Source organism: Bos indicus x Bos taurus, chromosome 6 (assembly GCF_003369695.1).
Source record: "Bos indicus x Bos taurus breed Angus x Brahman F1 hybrid chromosome 6, Bos_hybrid_MaternalHap_v2.0, whole genome shotgun sequence".
In the NCBI taxonomy this organism is placed as follows: Eukaryota; Metazoa; Chordata; class Mammalia; order Artiodactyla; family Bovidae; genus Bos; species Bos indicus x Bos taurus.
This window is the reverse complement of record NC_040081.1, coordinates 72,314,369-72,333,978: the sequence shown is the minus strand read 5'-3', so window position 1 is coordinate 72,333,978 and position 19,610 is coordinate 72,314,369. Positions and strand designations below refer to the sequence as shown.

The 19,610-nt window shown below is 43.0% G+C and overlaps 1 pseudogene; it reads left to right on the top strand.

Annotated features, from left to right (window-relative positions):
- The first annotated feature begins 2,417 nt into the window (after positions 1-2,417).
- On the top strand, positions 2,418-8,920 carry LOC113894320 (annotated as a pseudogene).
- Positions 8,921-19,610: the final 10,690 nt, after the last annotated feature.

The following is a 19,610-nucleotide window of genomic DNA, read 5'->3' as shown; positions in this document are numbered from 1 at the left end:
GAACACTATTCATATTTCTTTGAATATAAATGAAGCATCTGGAGAGCTAAGAATCTAGAACAGTGGTTACCTACAGAGGAGATGGTGGACAGGACAGGATGGCGGAAAAGAATAAGACCTCACAGTTAACATTTTCATGGTTTATGAACCACAAGAATATATGACCAGCTCGAAAATTGAGCTAAAAAACGGTTTCAATTTTGAATGTAATGATTTCTAGACTCAAGATTAAAAGGTGACAGAAATAAATAGTAGAGTTTAAGCTTCTTCTATTTTCTCTGTGAAGCATCTGAGAGAATAAGGAGAAATGAAAGGGTTGAAAACGGTATAAGGAGCTAGAAGAAAACGACATATGAAACAGAAGCTGTAGAGAATGAAATTGGGAGCTTCGGAAAATACACTAGACATGACTAAGAATTCTACATATTAAAAAAAAAAAAGATATGTTGACCATGTTCAGTAAAATACGTGCCACCTAGAACTGTGTCATCTTGTGGAAAGAGGATATGTAAAAGTCATCTTTTAGGATAATCTACATAGGCACATGACATCATGAAGAAATGCCAAACCAGATCAATCCCTGATCCCTACCGCCCACCCCATTCTTTGTCACTGGTGTATTTCCAAAGCCTAGCACAGTGCCTGGCACAGGCTGACCCTCAAAAATTCAACAATTCAATAAATCCATTAACTTTGGCCTTAAGGGAAATCAAGAAAGCAGCCCTTTGCATCAAAGTCAGAACAACGGAATTTGTCCTGTTTCTGTACGCTATTTTCTTTCCTTTTTTTTTTTTTTTGACAGTTCCACAACTGAGATATTTTAATGTAAATATTATAAAATACATACAATAGAAAATACAGAATGGTAATAGGTGATACAAGACAGAAAGTAAAAGGGGCTTTCCTGGCAGTCCAGTGGTTAAGACTCCCCACTTCCACCGCAGGGGACAAAGGTAATCCCTGGTGAAGGAACTAAGATCCTTCGTGCTTCTCAACCCCCCCCCCAGCATGAACAGAAACCAGTTACTTTTTTTCTTGCTGTCAAATGTAACAACTGGTCTAGTCAACCTTTCCATAGATACATTACACAGCAGTACCCCTTGGGCCTTGTGCCTGCTCAATCTCTACATGTTTACCAACTGCTTAATTATATATGTGCTACACTTGCAAGACAAGACAATCAAATTTTGGTGATCAACAGGGGTACTATATGTTTTGAGCAATATTATGTTAATGAGGAAGAATAAATATAAAGTGTGAAGAAAATGGGCGTCTGTCAATCCAGGGTTAAAGTTTCATTCCTGCTTTAACAGTAGTGATGCTTAATACTTTACATGTATGTCAACACTGTAAAATCAATATAGAAGAAACAATGCCTTGTGACTTGTTAGAATACTTCTAAATTTTAGTTATTTTAAAGAAGCTGTTGTGTTTACAGTTGTGACACTGTACGCTATTTTCAATACGCGAAGGGAGTGTCAGATTTACCGAGAAGACAAGGGAAAGAAGAGTCCCTCCGACCGAGATCATAAAGACTGCGTTTCCCGAACCCTCCACCTCTCAAAATCCCGGACTCCTTCCCAGCCTGGAGAATGTGGGTAAACGACTGGGGACGTGGTCCGACCGGCCCGGTAAAGTGAAAGAATGTTGGTCTCTCAGTCGCCTCCGACAGCAAGGACTGTAGCCTGCCAGGCTCCTCTGTCCATGGAATTCTCCAGGCAATTCTCTGGAATACTGGAGTGGGTAGCCATGCCCTCCCTCCAGAGGATCTTCCTCACCCAGGAATCCAACCCGAGTCTCCTGCATTGAAAGCAGATTCTTTATCGCCTGAGCCACCAGGGAAGCCCAAGAGGTACCCTGGATCGGGAAAGTGAAAGTGAAGTCGCTCAGTTGTGTCCGACTCTTTGCGACCCCGTGGACTGTAGCCTGCACCAGGCTCCCCTATCTATGGCATTTTCCAGGCAAGAGTACTGGAGTGGGTTGCCATTTCCTCCTCCAGGGGATCTTCCTGACCCAGGGATCGAACCCAGGTACCCTGGATTGGGAAGGAGGCCACAAATCCTCCATTCGTTCAGCCCCCCCTTAGATGGCTCGCCCCTTAGATGTTTCCCCCCTTAGATGGCTCGCCGCGGAGTATTCTGAATGTTCACGTACCCTTGTGTGTGTCACACATACTGATTAACGGTTCACGACACTCTTAAAATCACAGACAGAATGGCCGAGCAGCCACACACACACACACACACACACACACACACACACACACACACACACACACACACACACACACACACACGCGCGCGCGCGGCGTCAGACGAAAGCACCTCTCCCAGAATACTCTGCGTCTTACACTGGAGGCGGGAGGGGCGGGGGAGGGAATATAAATTATGCGCCTGCGCAAAGCGTAGGTTAAGGTTTCCTAACGGCTAGAAATTCTGCACACTCGCAAATTGTAGGCGGACGCTTCAAGCTGTTTATATACGGGGAGGATCGCTCCTACACGCTTGGCCTCGGATATAGCCAATGAAAAGTTTTTGCTTTTTAGTGCTGTTACATAATGACACAAGGGTTCCTTGGTGGCTCAGCCATACAGAATCCGCCTGCCATGCAGGAGACGCTGGTTTGATCCCTGGGTCGGGAAGATCCCGTGGAGAAGGAAATGACTACCCACTCCAGTATTCTTGCCTGGAGAATCCCATGGACGGTGAAGCCTGGGGTCGCAAAGAGTCGGACACGACTGAAGCGACTGAGCACGCACGCATAATGACACATGGGGAAAAAGCCAAGAAGATGTACTAATGAAAGGTTTCTATTGTGGCTATAAGTCTGCGGCATTCGATTTTCGACTTTTTTTTCCCTCCTACTTCCAAAGACAAAAACCCGAAGATTTTAAAAATAAGATTTTTTATTAGCGGGCAGTGCCAGCGGCGGGGCGCTGAAAAGCCTGAAAATGAACAGACCCTCACTCGCAAGCCTATTCCACCAACCCACTCTAGTCTTAAGTCCCCGATATCTTTATCTCAGCTTCAAATGGGTTCTTGGGCCATAGAGCCTTCATCGAGAGAACTCAGGCGATTAGACGCGGAAGAAATAGCTTCAGTGCGACGCTGACGAATGACAATTCTCAGATACTCCCGGCCTGTCCCTGTTGTTTCACCAGCCACAGTGCTCCTGCCCCAGGTGGCTCCGCCCCTTTGCCCTCTCCAGCATTAATTATGCTGCCCGCGCGCCTTGCTTGCAGACTGCTCTGCGGCTTCCTGCGGGGACCCACTCCCACGTAATACTCCCATGTAGTGCGCCACGACGTCCGGGAGACGCTCCTCGAGAGGAGATGCGCGGCCGACTCCTCCTCCCGGCACCCAGCGCCTGGGACGTGGCCTTCCCCGTGGCGCGGTGGCGACTGGGGGTAACCCAAGAGGGGCTGACCTGGAGGAGAGTTTTCTGTTCCCCGAATGCGTCCAGGATTCGGAGCCGGAACTGACCCTCCAAGACTAGCTGTGGGAGCTGCAGCAGCGGCGGGAGGGGAAGGAGCGACAGCGGCAGCGGCGACGGCAGGAGAGGCGGCAGCAGAAGTTACGGGCCAGCCAACAGGTGCTCCCGGCCCGTACGCCAATACTGCTTAGTGTTGGTGCATCACCAGCGCGCCCTGCGCTTTCAGGTGAGCCAGGAACAGTTCCTGGAGGTGGTGAGCGCCGCTCTGCGGTGGCCGGAACCCGCCCTGGTGTTGTACAAGGTGGAGCTGCTGGATCTGCCCGACGTCCTGCTGCTGCACCTGCCCGGCCCGGTGGGCCCCAAGCAGCTGATCGTGCTGAGAAGCAAGGTGGACCTTATGCCCCAGGACACTCCCGACTACCAGCAGCGACTCCAGGAGCGACTGTGGGATGGCTATTGGCGCCGGGCTCTTGCCGCCCCGTGGCTACCGAAGGCCACAACATCTCAGCGGGCACAGGCCACCGGATGGGGAGGAGAATGAGAATGTTCCGTCCAAGATCCGCACGGTACTCAGAGCCGTGCGGCTTATCAGCGCCAAGACTGGCTATGGAGTTGAGGCGTTGATCTCCGCGCTCCAGCGCTCCTGGCGCTACCGCGGCGACGTCTACCTGGTTGGTGAAACCTACGCTGGCAAGTCAACTCTTTTCAGTACGCTTCTGGAGTCCGATTACTGGATCGCCAAGGGCGCTGAAGCTATCGACAGGGCCACCATCTCCCCTTGGGCTGGTTAGCCTTGGGGCACCCATCTCCTTCGTTTTCATAAAAGTTATAAGTCTGATCATGTTTCAGGCACCTAATTCTGTATCCTTCAATGTCCAGCAGGGGCTGGTGGGATGCTTCCCTCTAAAAAAATTCTCTCCCTACTTTGGTCACATTTCTCTTCCATATCAGCTTAGTGCTTGTAAATTCAGTATAGGTTGTAGTAACTTTTCAGTAGAAAAAATTATAATACTCTGATGTTCAAGCCACTGTTCTAAACACTGAACCAGGGGACATGGTTCAATGAACCAGGGGACAAAGCAGTGTCTGCTCTCTTGGAGGTTTCCCTTGTAGCTTTAGTCCTTTGTTTCTCCAGAAAATCCTTTACTCTCTACACCTCCTCCACTCCTGTCTTCCTCTTTATATCTTGAGTTTACTCATGAGAATACTATACAGATTTATTATTATTTACTTATTTCGGGTTGTGCTGGGTCTTTGTTGCTGTGTGTGGGCTTTCTCTAGTTGCAGCCAATGGGGACTGCTCTTCACTGCAGTGCAGGGGGCTTCTCTTGTTGATCACAGGCTCTAGGGTACATGGGCTTCAGTAGTTACCCCTCCCAGGCTCTAGAGCACTGGCTCAGTAGTTGTGGCGCACAGGCTTAGTTGCTCCACAGTATGTGAAATCTTCCCCGGATGGGGGATGGAATCCGTGTCGCCTGAATTGGTAGGTGGATTTTATCCATTGTACCACCAGGGAAGTCCCTACTATACAGATTTAACATTTGAATTCTTCACTAATGCAATATGATTTGTGGCTTTGTTGAGAAGAAACGTCAAATATGTGGCTTTAAGAAACATCTGTAATAATTGCAAAATAGGTGCTTCTAAGACCTTGTTTTTATTTCAGTTTTATATGGGTTGGTAGACTTGCATTGTATAAAATAAGTTCCTTCTTTCTTCCTTAAGGGAAACCAGTCAGCTTGGTTTACAGTTGTGGCTTCCAACTTTCTTCCTGTTTTGTTGGAAAAGGTGGATACTATATATCAGAAGAAGCACATGGGTTATACGCTACTGAAGGTGAGCCAACATGATTTGATGGTTGAATAGTTAGGTTAATACACCCTGGTAGTCCCAACAGCCCTGATAAAAAGCCTTTGTTGGACAGAACCATCTTTGTTACACCATCAGCTAGCTCTCCCTGACCTTGTTCACCTTGAGGATTTTGGGTATAAAGTGAGATGGGCTCTGATAAGAAAGGGGATGTTGGATTGGACTGATCCCAGGATACTGACAGAGCTTTTCTCTAGGTGACACTGTCCAATATGGTAGCCTTATGTGGCTAAATAGCCAACATGTGGCTATTTCAATAAGTTAATTAAAATTAAATAAACTTTAAAATTTAGTTCTTTACTTGCACTAGCCACTTTTCAACTGCCCAGTGGTCACATCATTTCAAAAAGTTGCACTGGATAGAGTGAGATGTTGGTTTTTCTCACAACTGGGTGATGCTCCTGACATGTAGTGGGTGGAAGCCAGAGATGATGCTAAACATAATGCGTGCACAGGACAGCCCCTCACAACAGGGAATTATCTGGTTCACATGTGAGTAGTGCTGAGCTTAGAAGCCCTTGTCTGGGTAGAAAAGCTCTCCTCCCAGATTCTTAACCACAGACACTTAGAGACTATCGTACGTCTTCTCTCCTGCTTACTTGATCCTTCCTTTGACCTGTTAAGCAGTGTGAAAATTTCTCTGATCTTTCAAAAACAAAACAAAACTCAGTGTCCCACTCCTTCCTCTTCTTTACAATCAAGCTGACTCCTGCTCCTCACCTCCCATCCTCTGCAGTCCCTGCTGTGCCCTTTTTGTGCCACTGAAATTGTTCCAAGTTCACCAGAAACTGAATGGGGCCTATTTATAGTTCTTTAACCAGACCTGAATACACACTGTTGGCTAGCCTGTAGTGTATGATGGTTAAGATCACTGGAGCTAGGCTGGGTTCAAATCCTACTCTGCTCCACCACTTAGTGAAGCTGTGTGACTTTAGGCGAGTTTCCTTTACCTCTGTCTGTTGTGACCACACCGTGAGGTTGTGGAGAAAATCCAGTGCCAGGGCACCGCTGTCACTGCTGTGTAAGTGTCTGTGGCGATGAGGAGGGGGTTGGGACATAGCTCCTGCAAAAATACCAGGTGCATCCAATGCAGATGTGATTTACATTAATGAATGCTCATACAACTAAAAATAGGTCAAAATGCACACCTGCCTTTCAACCAGGATAAAACCAACCTGACTTCAGAAGCAAATGCTTCTTTCTCTCTGGACTAAAAAAGCCAGAGTGAAATTAAGACTCCATTGAAATAACTGGCCTAAAGTTGATGCTCCAGACACATGTAGGATTTGAGGGGAAGGCTCCACCTTCATGCATCTGTGTAGTCTTCAGGGTGGACTCACTGATGCTTCTCAAAGCGACACCCAGGCTTCTCTCCCCTTGTAATACAGTTTCTTGGGCCACTCTGCCTCCTCCTTGCCTTCTGGTTTTCATTCATCTCCCGAGTCAAAGTCAGTCCTGCCTCCTAATCATCACTGAGACCAGCCTCACAGTCCAAACTGTAGCCTGCTTTCTGAGATTATGAGGTATAATGTAGACTCGTTTTATTGTCTTCCTCCCACCCCTACCCCACTACAGCTGTAGTTCTCAACCAGGTTGACTCTTACCACAAGGCAACATTTGGCAAAGCCTGGAGACAGTTTTGGTTTTCACAACCTGATGGACACTGAGTAGAGGCTGCTAAAGGTCATGCAGTACACAGGACAGCCTCCTCCGACAAAAAATTATTCAGCCTAAAAGGTCAATAGTGCTGAGGTTGACAAACCCTGCACTACACAAATTTTTCCAAAATACAAAGCAGGTCAAGTATTATGTTTTATTCTTTTCTCTTTCCTGCATATAATTCCTTGTTAGTTCCACATTACTGAGAGAAATCTCAACTGATAGCCTCATCACTATTACACACACACACACATACACCTAACATACTCTACACACTTAAACTACAGTTCTCTGAACTCATCATCCTTTTTCCAGTTTTTTGTCTGTACATGATTCTAACCCACAATACCTTTTCACTGAGTACTCTATTTTTCAAAATTCTGCTCATGTTTTCCTTGACCAAATCACATTAATTACTCTCTTCACAACCATAGTACTTAATAGAGGACTCTCATCACTTTTCTTACCCTACAAATTATTTACTTGCTACTTCCACCTTCTGATTTCCTGTGGGATCAGGGACCATATTGTAACATCTTTGTGTCCTTAGTGCTAAACACAGAGAGATCTATTAATACTTCCAATACATGGAAACACTTGTAAACACAGAGCTGAATCTTACCCATTTGCCATGTACCCTTCAATTCTAGTGAGGTAGGGAGCAACTTCTGTCTAGCTAGGCCTGTAAGAAAGGTGTTTGGAAGGTTGTTGCCTTAATTGCCCAGTTACTATGTCTAAAGCTTTATGGAGGGCTGTCAAAACAGTGTAAGCTAATAAAACAAGATTCTGCTGTCTGGAGGTGACCACCAGATGGATGTCATGGGGCCCTTGTCACTGGGATCTGTAGGTTTCATCCTGTCACAGAGCTCCTGGCCTTTTCATTTGATCTAGAAATGATTGAGGGTCTTTATCAATATTTTAAAGTTTAAAAGGGTTTTATTATTGATACCTGTACAGTACTATTGTATCAGTGCCTTACTTAATATTAGAGTTATCAGGGGTTTCATTTGAATTTCCAAATAACTTCATGTCTCCCAGTGGAAGGTTCCAATGGGTGGAGAAGAAACAATGGCGGGATTTCCTCCTCTTATTGCTTAAGACATCACATTAGATGAAGGATTTGAGGAATCTGAAGCAGTGGCTGACATCAGGTTCTCCTCTGCAGGTAATTTTACACCAAGCACTTTTCAAAAGGGGAATAATGTAGCCTTCCTGATGTTTTGGGCTTCCCTGGTGGCTCAGACGGTAAAGAAACTGCCTTCAGTGTGGGAGACCTGGGTCCATCCCTGGTTCAGGAAGATCCCCTGGAGAAGGAACTACCAACCCACTCCAGTATTCTTGCCTGGAGAATCCCATGGACAGAGGAGCCTGGTGGGTTACAGTCTACATGGTCCCAAAGAGTTGGACGTGACTGATCGACTAACACATACACACTGATGTTTAGCATATTTTTATAGTTGTGTATAAAAATATCTATTTTATGCATTAAAATATGCATGTATATGTTGCCTTAACTGACATTAACTGAAAATTTTAATAAATACATGCTAGATTATTCATAAGATGCAACCTACTCTGAAAATGAATCTGTACATTTTCACAAATGCATTGTATGCTTTAAAAAAAAAATGGAGTGAGACAGCAGTAGCTTCCCTTGGGTCTCCACCTGGAGCTGTGTTTGGTGTTTTTAATAGGATGTTTGCTAACACCATCTGTATTCTGTTGTGTGCCTACATAGGTTGGGTAGCAGTGAGCCCAAAGTTTAAGGACTGCACCTCTGATGCTATATACCTCAAGGGACAGTTCTGACATTGTACAATCTGCAGAAAAAGAAAAAAAGATAGCTGTATGAAGCTGACCTGTTCACACTGAAGATCAACTATATAGAATATACTGTGTACATCACATTGCATTTTATTAAATATCGCTATAATAAAGCCCCTTCACCCTTTTTAAACTACCAAGGACCATGCCTCTTTTTAATGAATTGAGTTTGTAAACACATTTTTTTTTAGTAGGGCATGTACATGTGCATATCTGTGATTCAAAAATACCTAAAAAGGAGTTCTGTTACATTCAGGTTTCTCCCACTAGTATTTGTTATTGAGACCAGATGGCATTTCTTATTTAGAATCTAAAGAGCAGCTTAGCAGTTGGTGTAAGAGAAAATGGCAGAAAGTCAATGTCTCCAAAATACACTGGCTTAAATGAAAGAGAAATGAGTAAGTGGCTGTGCTTCAAGTAGTCAGCCAAACACCCAACAGTGGAACACTCCATGGCTTCCCTCTCTGGGTCTAAGGTGGTTGCTCAGGTTGTCATCCTTACACAGCAATGAGAAAAAGAGAGTAAAGAGCACGCAGTTACCTTACTGAAAAAAAGGGAAAAGCTGGAAGTTGCCCACATCACAGTGTCCAGTGGGCAACAGTTCCATGGCCACACCCCTCCATGGGGAAGCTGGGGGATGTAGACGGAAATGCGGAGTCAGATTTTTATTACTAAGGGAAGAAACAGTGAAAGAAATCTGGAAAACAAGTAGAAGTTTCCCTTACGTTATCTAAACGTACCCAAACATCTTAGAAAATGATTTATATCTTTTTGGTATCTGAGATCTATTCTGCAAGGATAAAGCACTTCCACTATTTTCTCAGCATTTGCCTGTAAACACTGTACATAAAACACTACACCAGTCAGAAGTCTGTACCTTTATGTATTCTTAGTTGAGTAAGTGGCATTATAGCTGTGGACAATGAATTGGTGAGTCAAGTCCCAGGTCCCAGTGTTGAGATAAACGCTCATGGAGTAGGCTGGCCTGAAATGCAGATCCATGAACTTCCTGTAGACTCAGGTTTAACATGAACTTAATACTCCAGGTTCTCTGTCAACAGGTACACTCTAGCCCCCTTCTCACTAAGTTAAGTCATTGTTGGATAAATGGTATTTTAAAATGAAACTGGTAAAAAAAAAAAAAAAAACTTCATAGATCTCACTTTCATCATGTTTCAAAGTGAATACTATTGGCATATTGGGGAAGGTGGTACTATATGTGCATCCTTCGTCCCTAGATACTAAACACCACTAGCATGTAACATAAATGCCCTGCCCCATTACTCACTGTGACATTGGAGAGCCCCCCTGGTGTTTCCAGACCCACCCTCTAGAGGGTGGTGGCTTCCCACGTTGAGAAAATGATAGTTGATTTCTATTTTGGAGAGAATGAAATACTGTTAACTTTACAAGTTAAAATTGTGACCATTATATTTCTATGTACTGTTCATAGTTTGTAGCTTAGTCCTGAATCTAGACAAGAAGATAATATGGTAAATGTGCATTTTAGAAAAATACAGAACCCAAAAACTGATGCTGGTATTTACCTGAAAACTTACAGGCTTTTAGACATCTTGACAAAGATTCCATTTTTAAATGTTCAAAGTTTATATCCTCAGGTTTTTCTTACTTCTAATATTCAATGGTTATGGTTAGATTGAGGCATATCCAAGTGTTCCAAGGTATCTTGCTAAGTTTCAAACAGTAAAATTTACTAGGTAAATTTCAGTTTCACTGGTTGTGTTAGTTAATCTCTTTGGGTCTTCATTTTCTCATCTATAAAATGAAGGAATGACACTAAATATTTCTCAGTCCTTTCTATGATTCTCAGCAAAAGCAGACAGGAAAGCCAAGAAAGGTTGGTTACAAGACCTCAGATGAAAAAGGCTGTCTGAGCATAGACAGTGGAGACGGTGCTAGGATTCGTTATTAATTTATAACACATTCAGTCAACCTAGTGCAGCCCAGAATGATAGCCCAGTTGCTCTATCCAATTGATCCAGTGTGGATTTGCTTTAAGAAAGTTCTCTTATTGTGTTGGCTTCTGAGCATTAGCCAGCTAACTGATACTTCCTAATCCACTGATCTCAGGATGAAGACTGACTTTCTGTCTCTAATCATTTATACTGTGGCAGCACCCAGCAATCAGGAGAGTAGATATTAATGGCAAGGTGTCAGGACAGCCCCTCATGTCCACAGAACAGGGGTTGTTTTGAGGGACTAGAAAATGATTAAGCAAATTTTATACTAGTTCGTTTACTTGGTTCTGCAGACTTGTGTTCAGCATGTCACCTCTTTTGTATTCATGACACTGTAGAAGTAAAAATGTGCAATCAAAGAGCTTTTTGACTTCTGTGATATTAAATGCAGTTTTATCTTTTTAAAGTTCCATTATCTTTTCTCCCTTCTGTAAAACACAGCATTTTCTTCAAAGTTTCTGAGACAAAGTGATGTTTAACACATTTTGTTTTTCATCACCATAACCAGCAAGCCCTACCCATCACTGGGGCTTTACTGTGTAGTTCCCCAGTGTCCTATTTGTCTCTGTTACTTGCAACACGTCCCATGACAACGGAGAAGTGCAGCACAGACACAATCTTGTGTGCTTGTGCTTCTTGCTTACTCACTCTCTGCTAAATGGAAATCAAGGCTGGTTTCCTGCAGATGACTAACTTGGAGCTCCAGTGGCGCCAGACATGGCAGACCTCTTATTGCTTCACAGAGTAGGCACCCTGTGCTCCAGCTGAGGTGAGCTGTTTTGTAGACGGCCTCTGATCATTTACCCTGGCTTCCCTCCCACCTGGCTGTGTCTTATGAACCAACAATCATTTCCATTCTTTCTCAGACTGCTCCATTTTCTCCTGGCTGCTCTCCTCCCTGAGGGATTGTTTTCTCTCAAATGTCAAAGAGTGACGCTTAAACAATAAGAACAGACTTCGGGCTCGTGTGAACCCAACAGCACCTCTGCCTGCTCTTAATGTCTCTGTCCTGTTGTCTGTCCCACTGATGCCTGGTAGTGGGTGGGAATGGCTCAAGATTAGTATTTTAACATCATATAGGAACGATGCTTCACTTCGTACCTTCATGTCAAAGACCATCAATATTTTCTCATTTAGAACAGAAGTTTCATGATCTGAATATTTTTAGGTCTGCTGCTGCTGCTGCTAAGTCGCTTCAGTCGTGTCCGACTCTGTGCAACCCCATAGACAGCAGCCCAACAGGCTCCCCCGTCCCTGGGATTCTCCAGGCAAGAATACTGGAGTGGGTTGCCATTTCCTTCTCCAATGCTTGAAAGTGAAAAGTGAAAGTGAAGTCGCTCAGTCGTGTCTGACTCCTAGGGACCCCATGGAGTGCAGCCCACCAGACTCCTCCATCCATGGGATTTTCCAGGCAAGAGTACTGGAGTGGGGTGCCATTGACCATCCTTAAAAAACCCACATCTTGGAGCCGCAGGTTCCTGTTTTTCAGAAGCTTCCTTTTGCTTCTCAAACAATTCTCAGAATTTAACCTGGTGGAAGCACTTGGCTGTAGTATTCTCACTGGTAGGTATAAGATGATGCTTAATCACAGATACTGTCAGTACCTCTGGCCAGGAACATTGGTAGAGCTGAGAAAACTGAGGCCAGACACACACACACACACACACACACACACACACACACACACACATGTGCTAGAGACCACATCATCAGGTGATTTTGAACATGAGGGATTACCAAAATCCTTCTTAAGTCTTCAGTAAGTCCCTGGAAAACAGCCAGCATGAATGAATTAGGAAAAAGAGAGAACTTTTTTGTTTTGGCAGTTGGTTTTGCCTTCCCTAAAAAATAGCAAGACAGGAGAATTAAATTTGCTTAGTATCACTGATACTTTTCTAGTGTTTCTTCCTATCCTGCCTAAAGACAGAACCTCAGGACAGTTGTATTTGAGGCTATTCACAGAAATGGGAATACAAGACCACCTGACCTGCCTCTTGAGAAACTTATATGCAGGTCAGGAAGCAACGGTTAGAACTGGACATGGAACAACAGACTGGTTCCAAACAGGAAAAGGAGTATGTCAAGGCTGTATACTGTCACCCTGTTTGTTTAACTTCTATGCGGAGTACATCATGAGAAACGCTGGGCTGGAAGAAGCATAAGCTAGAATCAAGATTGCTGGGAGAAATATCAACAGCCTCAGATATGCAGATGACACCACCCTTATGGCAGAAAGTGAAGAGGAACTAAAAAGCCTCTTGATGAAGGTTAAAGAGGAGAGTGAAAAAGTTGACTTAAAGCTTAACATTCAGAAAACGAAGATCATGGCATCTGGTCCCATCACTTCATGGGAAATAGATGGGGAAATAGTGTCAGACTTTATTTTCTTGGGCTCCAAAATCACTGCAGATGATGACTGCAGCCATGAAACTAAAAGACGCTTACTCCTTGGAAGGAAAGTTATGTCCAACCTAGATAGCATATTGAAAAGCAGAGATATTACTTTGCCAACAAAAGTCCATCTAGTCAAGGCTATGGTTTTTCCAGTAGTCATGTATGGATGTAAAAGTTGGACTGTGAAGAAAGCCGAGTGCCGAAGAATTGATGCTTTTGAACTGTAGTGTTGGAGAAGACTCTTGAGAGTCCCTTGGACTGCAAGGAGATCCAATCAGTCCATTCTAAAGGAGATCAGTCCTGGGTGTTCTTTGGAAGGATGATGCTAAAGCTGAAACTCCAGTACTTTGGCCACCTCATGTGAAGAGTTGATTCATTGGAAAAGACTCTGATGCTGGGAGGGATTGGGGGCAGGAGGAAAAGGGGACGACAAAGGATAAGATGGCTGGATGGCATCACCAACTCGATGGACGTGAGTCTGAGTGAACTCCGGGAGTTGGTGATGGACAGGGAGGCCTGGCGTGCTGCAATTCATGGGGTCGCAGAGTCGGACATGACTGAACTGAACTGAACAATTACTATGATCATATGATAACCCATAGAGTGCCTATTTCTTTATAGTCTTTTAATACTATGAATAGATCTTATTTAAACATGTACAATGAGCCTGGCACTTTTAAGCACTTTACATTAACTGAATCCTTACAACAACGCCATGCTGGAGGTATTGTTATTACCTGCATTTAGAGATTGCAAGCTAAGGTTCACATAATTAGCCCAGAATTAAGGCGTGATGGATCTGTGATGCCAAACAAACCTAAGCAGTTGTGCTCCAGCACCTTGTGGGTTTAATTATACAGTAAAACTTCATTTTTTCCCCTTCTGATGTACAGTTCTCTTTATTTTAATATATGTATAAGCTCATTAACCACCATAATAAAAATACGTAACAGTTCTAACAGCACCCAGTTTTATAATCACCACACAACAGTCCCTGTATATACAAGAATCCATCTCAAATCTAAAGGTGAGAACTTTTCAACCTTAGGAGGGACACATCTCAGAAAAGCAACCCATTTTGAAGATCTCAAAGGTAGTGCCACTTAATTCTCTCTTTAGCTTCCTTTGAATCCTCCCATATACAATTCCAGCCTAAGAATATTCCTCAGAGCTAGCATGTGACTGTGAAATGGGCTGCAGCCTTGCTAACTTCAGCAGTGGTGTCCAAACTGTGTCCCACTGTGAATTCTGTGCTGTCTTACCATCTCAGATAGTTTTAAATCGAAAGTGCTTCCATGACTGGCTGGGAATCTTTACACATTGCTAGTGAGCTTTGCCAAGTACCACGGACAGATCACAGCATGAGTGGAGATCCTGACTCACAATTCTGATTAACAGGAAATTACACACACAGGAAATTTGGAATGCAAATACACAAAGAAATACACCAGTAAACTATCCTAAAAGAGAAACTGATTTAAAAAAACTAGTGGTCTCTATTTCTTCACATATCAAATAGCTTCAAAACAATTATTTAAAAAATTAATTTGGCCTTAAAATTGTTTAAAAATGGCCTTGCCTTTCTCCTTGACCACTTATCCTGTTTCCTATCCCTTTTCATATCTTACTTTCACTAAAAGGGGATCTTAGTGGCACAACTGAAGCCTTTTATTATCTCCAGTTTTCTCAACATTTAACATCTAGCTGGAAGAGATCACTTTCTATGGTTCACTTTAAGGTTAAATATTCAACAGGAAGAAAAAATTGGAGAAATGGTGACTACTTTCCTTTAAATACCAGATAGTATATTTTATTGAAATACTTAAGGAAAATGTCTTTTTCACTGGATGAACAAACTATTATGTAAATTAATTCCAAGAAATAAGCACAACATTTATAGCATGGGAAATTGGATGAGGTTGCTCAACAAAGGAAAACAATGCTTAACAGTCCCATTTACTAACTCACTAATTCAGCATGGGTTCAGAAAGTTCTAGGTACAGTTGCTCATTTGTCAATTGGAAATGCTTCTTTTAAAACTACATTGAGGGCATAAATTAGGTTTGTATCTACACTTGTTGCTGAGTAACTAACCACCCCAAAGCAATGACTTTAAACAAGCTTTGCTCTGATTCTTCGTTGTTGTTCCATCACTAAGTTGTGTCTCTGCAACTCCATGAACTGCAGCCTGCCAGGCTTCCCTATTCACTATCTCCTGGAGTTTGCTCAAATGACTGTCGACTGAGTCGGTGATGCCATCCAACCATCTCATCCACATCCGTTGCCGAGTGACTAACCACCCCAAAATTTAATGACTTGAAACAAGCTTTGTTCCAATTCTTTGGTCTGGCAGTTTAATCTGGGCTCAGATCAGTGGTTCTTACGCTCTACAGGTCATGCATTTGCAGACCTCACTCCCATGTCAGGAACTTCAGCTGGGATGGCTGTTAGCAGCTGGGAAGCCTGGGTCTTTTCCCATGGCTCACTCTACCTAGGATCTCATCCTGAAGTAGGCCAGTTCAGGCTCATTCACAGGTGATTTTGTTCAAAAACAGCATGAGTAGAAGTTACAAGGCTGAAGCTCACAATTGCACAATGTCACACTGCTGTTTTCTATTGGTCAAAGAAAGCTGCAGTGGCAGCAGAGACTCAAGGTGATGGGAAAGGCTACCAAGAATCTGTAGCCATTTTCATCCACCACAAGGTTTCAGCATGTTCATCACCTTGAGGAAAACACAGTATAACATGCTGAGAGTCAATTACTAGGTAGGTTGATAAGAAGTCCAGGGTCCCTGAGGAGGAGAAAGGGGTCTAGGGCTCTCAAGGAGAGGACAAACATTTTTTTCCACATTACTTTGTCTTAGTGAATATAACAATGTGTCTTGCACATTTTAATTTCATGGCTGCAGTCACCATCTGCAGTGATTTTGGAGCCCCCAAAATAAAGTCTGCCACTGTTTCTATTGTTTCCCCATCTATTTGCCATGAAGTGATGGGACTGGATGCCATGATCTTTGTTTTCTGAATGTTGAGTATTAAGCCAACTTTTTCGCTCCCCTCTTTCATCAAGAGGGTCTTTAGTTCTTCGCTTTCTGCCATAAGGGTGGTGTCATCTGAATATCTGAGGTTACTGATATTTCTTCCAGCAATCTTGATTCCAGCTTGTGCTTCATCCAGTCCAGCATTTCTCATGACGTACTCTGCATATAAGTTAAATAAGCAGGGTGACAATATACAACCTTGACGTACTCCTTTTCCTATTTGGAACCAGTCTGTTGTTCCATGTCCATGCTACAGTAATCAAAACAATATGGTACTGGCACAAAAACAGAAACATAGAACAGGAGAGAAAGCCTGCTGCGCATATAAAAGCTATGTTTAGCTTCTGGTTAGATATTATGAACTGGTTAGACATTATGATAGAGTGAAGGCTGCTTAAAGAGTACCCTCTTTATCATGTTAATATAAATAACAATTATAAATTGAGAACCTTCAGATTAGGCTGAAATCCTTTTCACCACCACTCCTAGTTGCTCCATTTACCACAGCATCCATCTGCCCACGTAATATTCTTCACTTAATCAGAAAAGCAGTGTAGCACAGATCTGCCACACTGTGTGACACTAGGCAGTTTGCTTGTCTGCAGGAAGCAAAGTGGGAATACCAACCTACTTCTTGGGGATGTTGAGAGGATTAAGAGGTAATGCAATGTACTCAGAAGAGTGCTTGATATTTAGGACTCCTCCTGCATGTTCATGTGAGATCTCCAGTTCCCTGCAAAATGCTTCCCAATTATTTCCAGGTATCCCTAAGGGTGGATCACATGGATCATGAATAAGGCTAGCCTACTCATATGTGAAGTCAGCCAGTCCATTCCTCTCCAACAACAGCTCTCTTTAGTGTAATTTCACACTCCTGCACACAGGCCACCGAGCAGAAACATGCAAGTCTTACCACTGCACTGCTGCCACGACTAACCTGCAGAAAATTCGTGTTCATTACTACCTCTACCAAAGAGGCTAGCTCAGTACTAACACAGCAGTGCAGATTCCTGCCCTTGGCTCCCTCCAGTCCCTGGGTAATGCAATCACTATAGCTGCCTCTGCTCCTGTTAACTGCAAGGCCCCATGCTTGCTACTAGGTAAACTTCTCTGCCTTACTCTCCATATATGTAAGATGTGCTGTATCACATCAGAAAAACCTTTCTTCTTCCATGCAGATAAAAATCCTGCTGGTATCCCCACACTAGTTCACCAGAAATGGCAAAATTCCAGCTACTATTGTAGCTCATGCTCAAGCAGGGACCTCTATCTTAATTTGCAGCTGATAGCTCAGTTGGTCAAGAATCGGCCTGCAATGCAGGAAAACCTGGTTTGATTCCTGGGTTGGGAAGATCAGCTGGAGAAGGGACAGGCTACCCACTCCAGTATTCCTAGGCTTTCCTTGTGGCTCAGCTGATAAAGAATGCGCCTGCAATATGGGAGACCTGGGTTCCATTCCTGGGTTGGGAAGATCCCCTGGAGAAGGGAAAGGCTACCCAGTTTTCTGGCCTGGAGAATTTACTTAGCTTAGAAGGGTATCCCCCACTACCAAATAGGGTAAAGTGAGTAACTCAGCACATGAAACAAGAACTTAGGTCTATGGGGGGAAAAAAGCTGCTCTTGATAGAGAATACCAGTTACCATACAAGTTATGTAACTGATTTAAGCAAAAATCAGTAGATGCTAAAATCAATGGGTGTGTTGAAGAATAAGATAGTTTCATTGTATCATCCCACAGAATTATAAAGGGAAAAAATAACTTTGCAATGGAGAAATATGATGGACAACACCTTAATCAAATAATAGAAGTTAAAACACCGATAACAGCATCATGTCTCTTCTGATGTAATGTACCAGTACTTACTATTCCTGCCAAGATGCATGACCTGATGTAAAGCAGGAGGAAACAATTACAATACTCCAAATAAGGAACATTCTTTAAACAGCTGGCATGCACTCCTCAAACTCTTAATGTTGTAAAGGACAAAAGCTATGGAATTGTTTCCAATTAAAGAAAACTGACAACCAAAGGTGATGAGGGATTAGGAGCAGGGAGGCTGTTAAAGGTTAGTATTTCATGTGGCACACTTTGAACACAGACTGTGGATTAAAGACTACACTAATCTTTAAAGAAGCAATTACCTGGTAGTTCAAATGGTAGTCTGCCTGCAATGTGGGAGACCGGGTTTGATCCCTAGAGAAGGAAATGACAACCCACTCCAGTATTCTTACATGGAAATTCCCATGGATGGGAGAGTCTGGCAGGCTACAGGCCATGGGTCACAAAAAGTCGGACATGACTGAGTGACTTCACAATGTTTAAAGTCCTGAATTTCATCATTATAATATAATTGTATAAGAGAAAGCCCTAATACAAATTGAAGTATTCAGAGATGAAGAGGTATGCTTGCAACTTAATTTCTGGGGTTCCACTACATACTGCGTACATACTAGAAAGGAAGTATGAATGGTGGATCCCAAAGGGGTATACAAGATTTCATGGTATACTATTCTTGCAATTTCTTTGTAAGTCTTAACTTTTCTCAAGCTAGTTTCTTAACAAAATCTCTTTCTCAAGACTTGCTATTTCCTGCTACATTGACTTTCTAATGCATTCAGAAAAATATCCTACTCTATGAACAAAGAGATTTCTGCATTATCAAAACCTTAAAATTACAACTACTACTGAATATTAATTAGATGAAATCAAGGAAACGTACACATACGCACCACAAAACACCACCCACACAATTATTCTTGTCCTGGGCAATTAACAACTATTTGTCCTTCTAAGGGCCAGATACTATTTTAGGTGCTTGAGCAAAGCAATGAACACAAAAGCATTCTTATGGACACTACAATATAGTTGAGTAAAGTTGTGGCTATGGTTGTTCAGTCACTAAGTCACTGAGTAAAGTAGTGGACACAAAAGCCCACATACCATTTTAACATTAAACTCTACTATTTTACAAGACACATTAAGACAAGTAGGTGGATTATACAACTTACTCATGTCAAATAAAGGAAGGACTTTATATATGTAAGGGTATTTACTCTCTTATCTAGTGGAAAAAGTCTTAACACTAAAACTATATCCCAAGCACTAGACTAAGTGCTCAGTAAGTATTCAACATTCAAACCCACTCTACAGATACAAGGACCATATTACCCCATTTTCAGGATGAAGAAACAGGTTTAATAAAGTCAAAAATTATTTGCCCAATTACAATCATAAGGAAGAGAGGCCTATTGTGAACACAACTCTAACAAGGGCCACAGAGCACTTAATACAGTGAACATCAAAATCCTTTTAAAAGGCAATTTTGGGTAACTAGTGGGAAGGTGCTGTATAGCATAGGGAGCTCAGCTAGAGGGGTGGGATGGGGCGCATGGGAGGGAGGGTCAAGGAGGG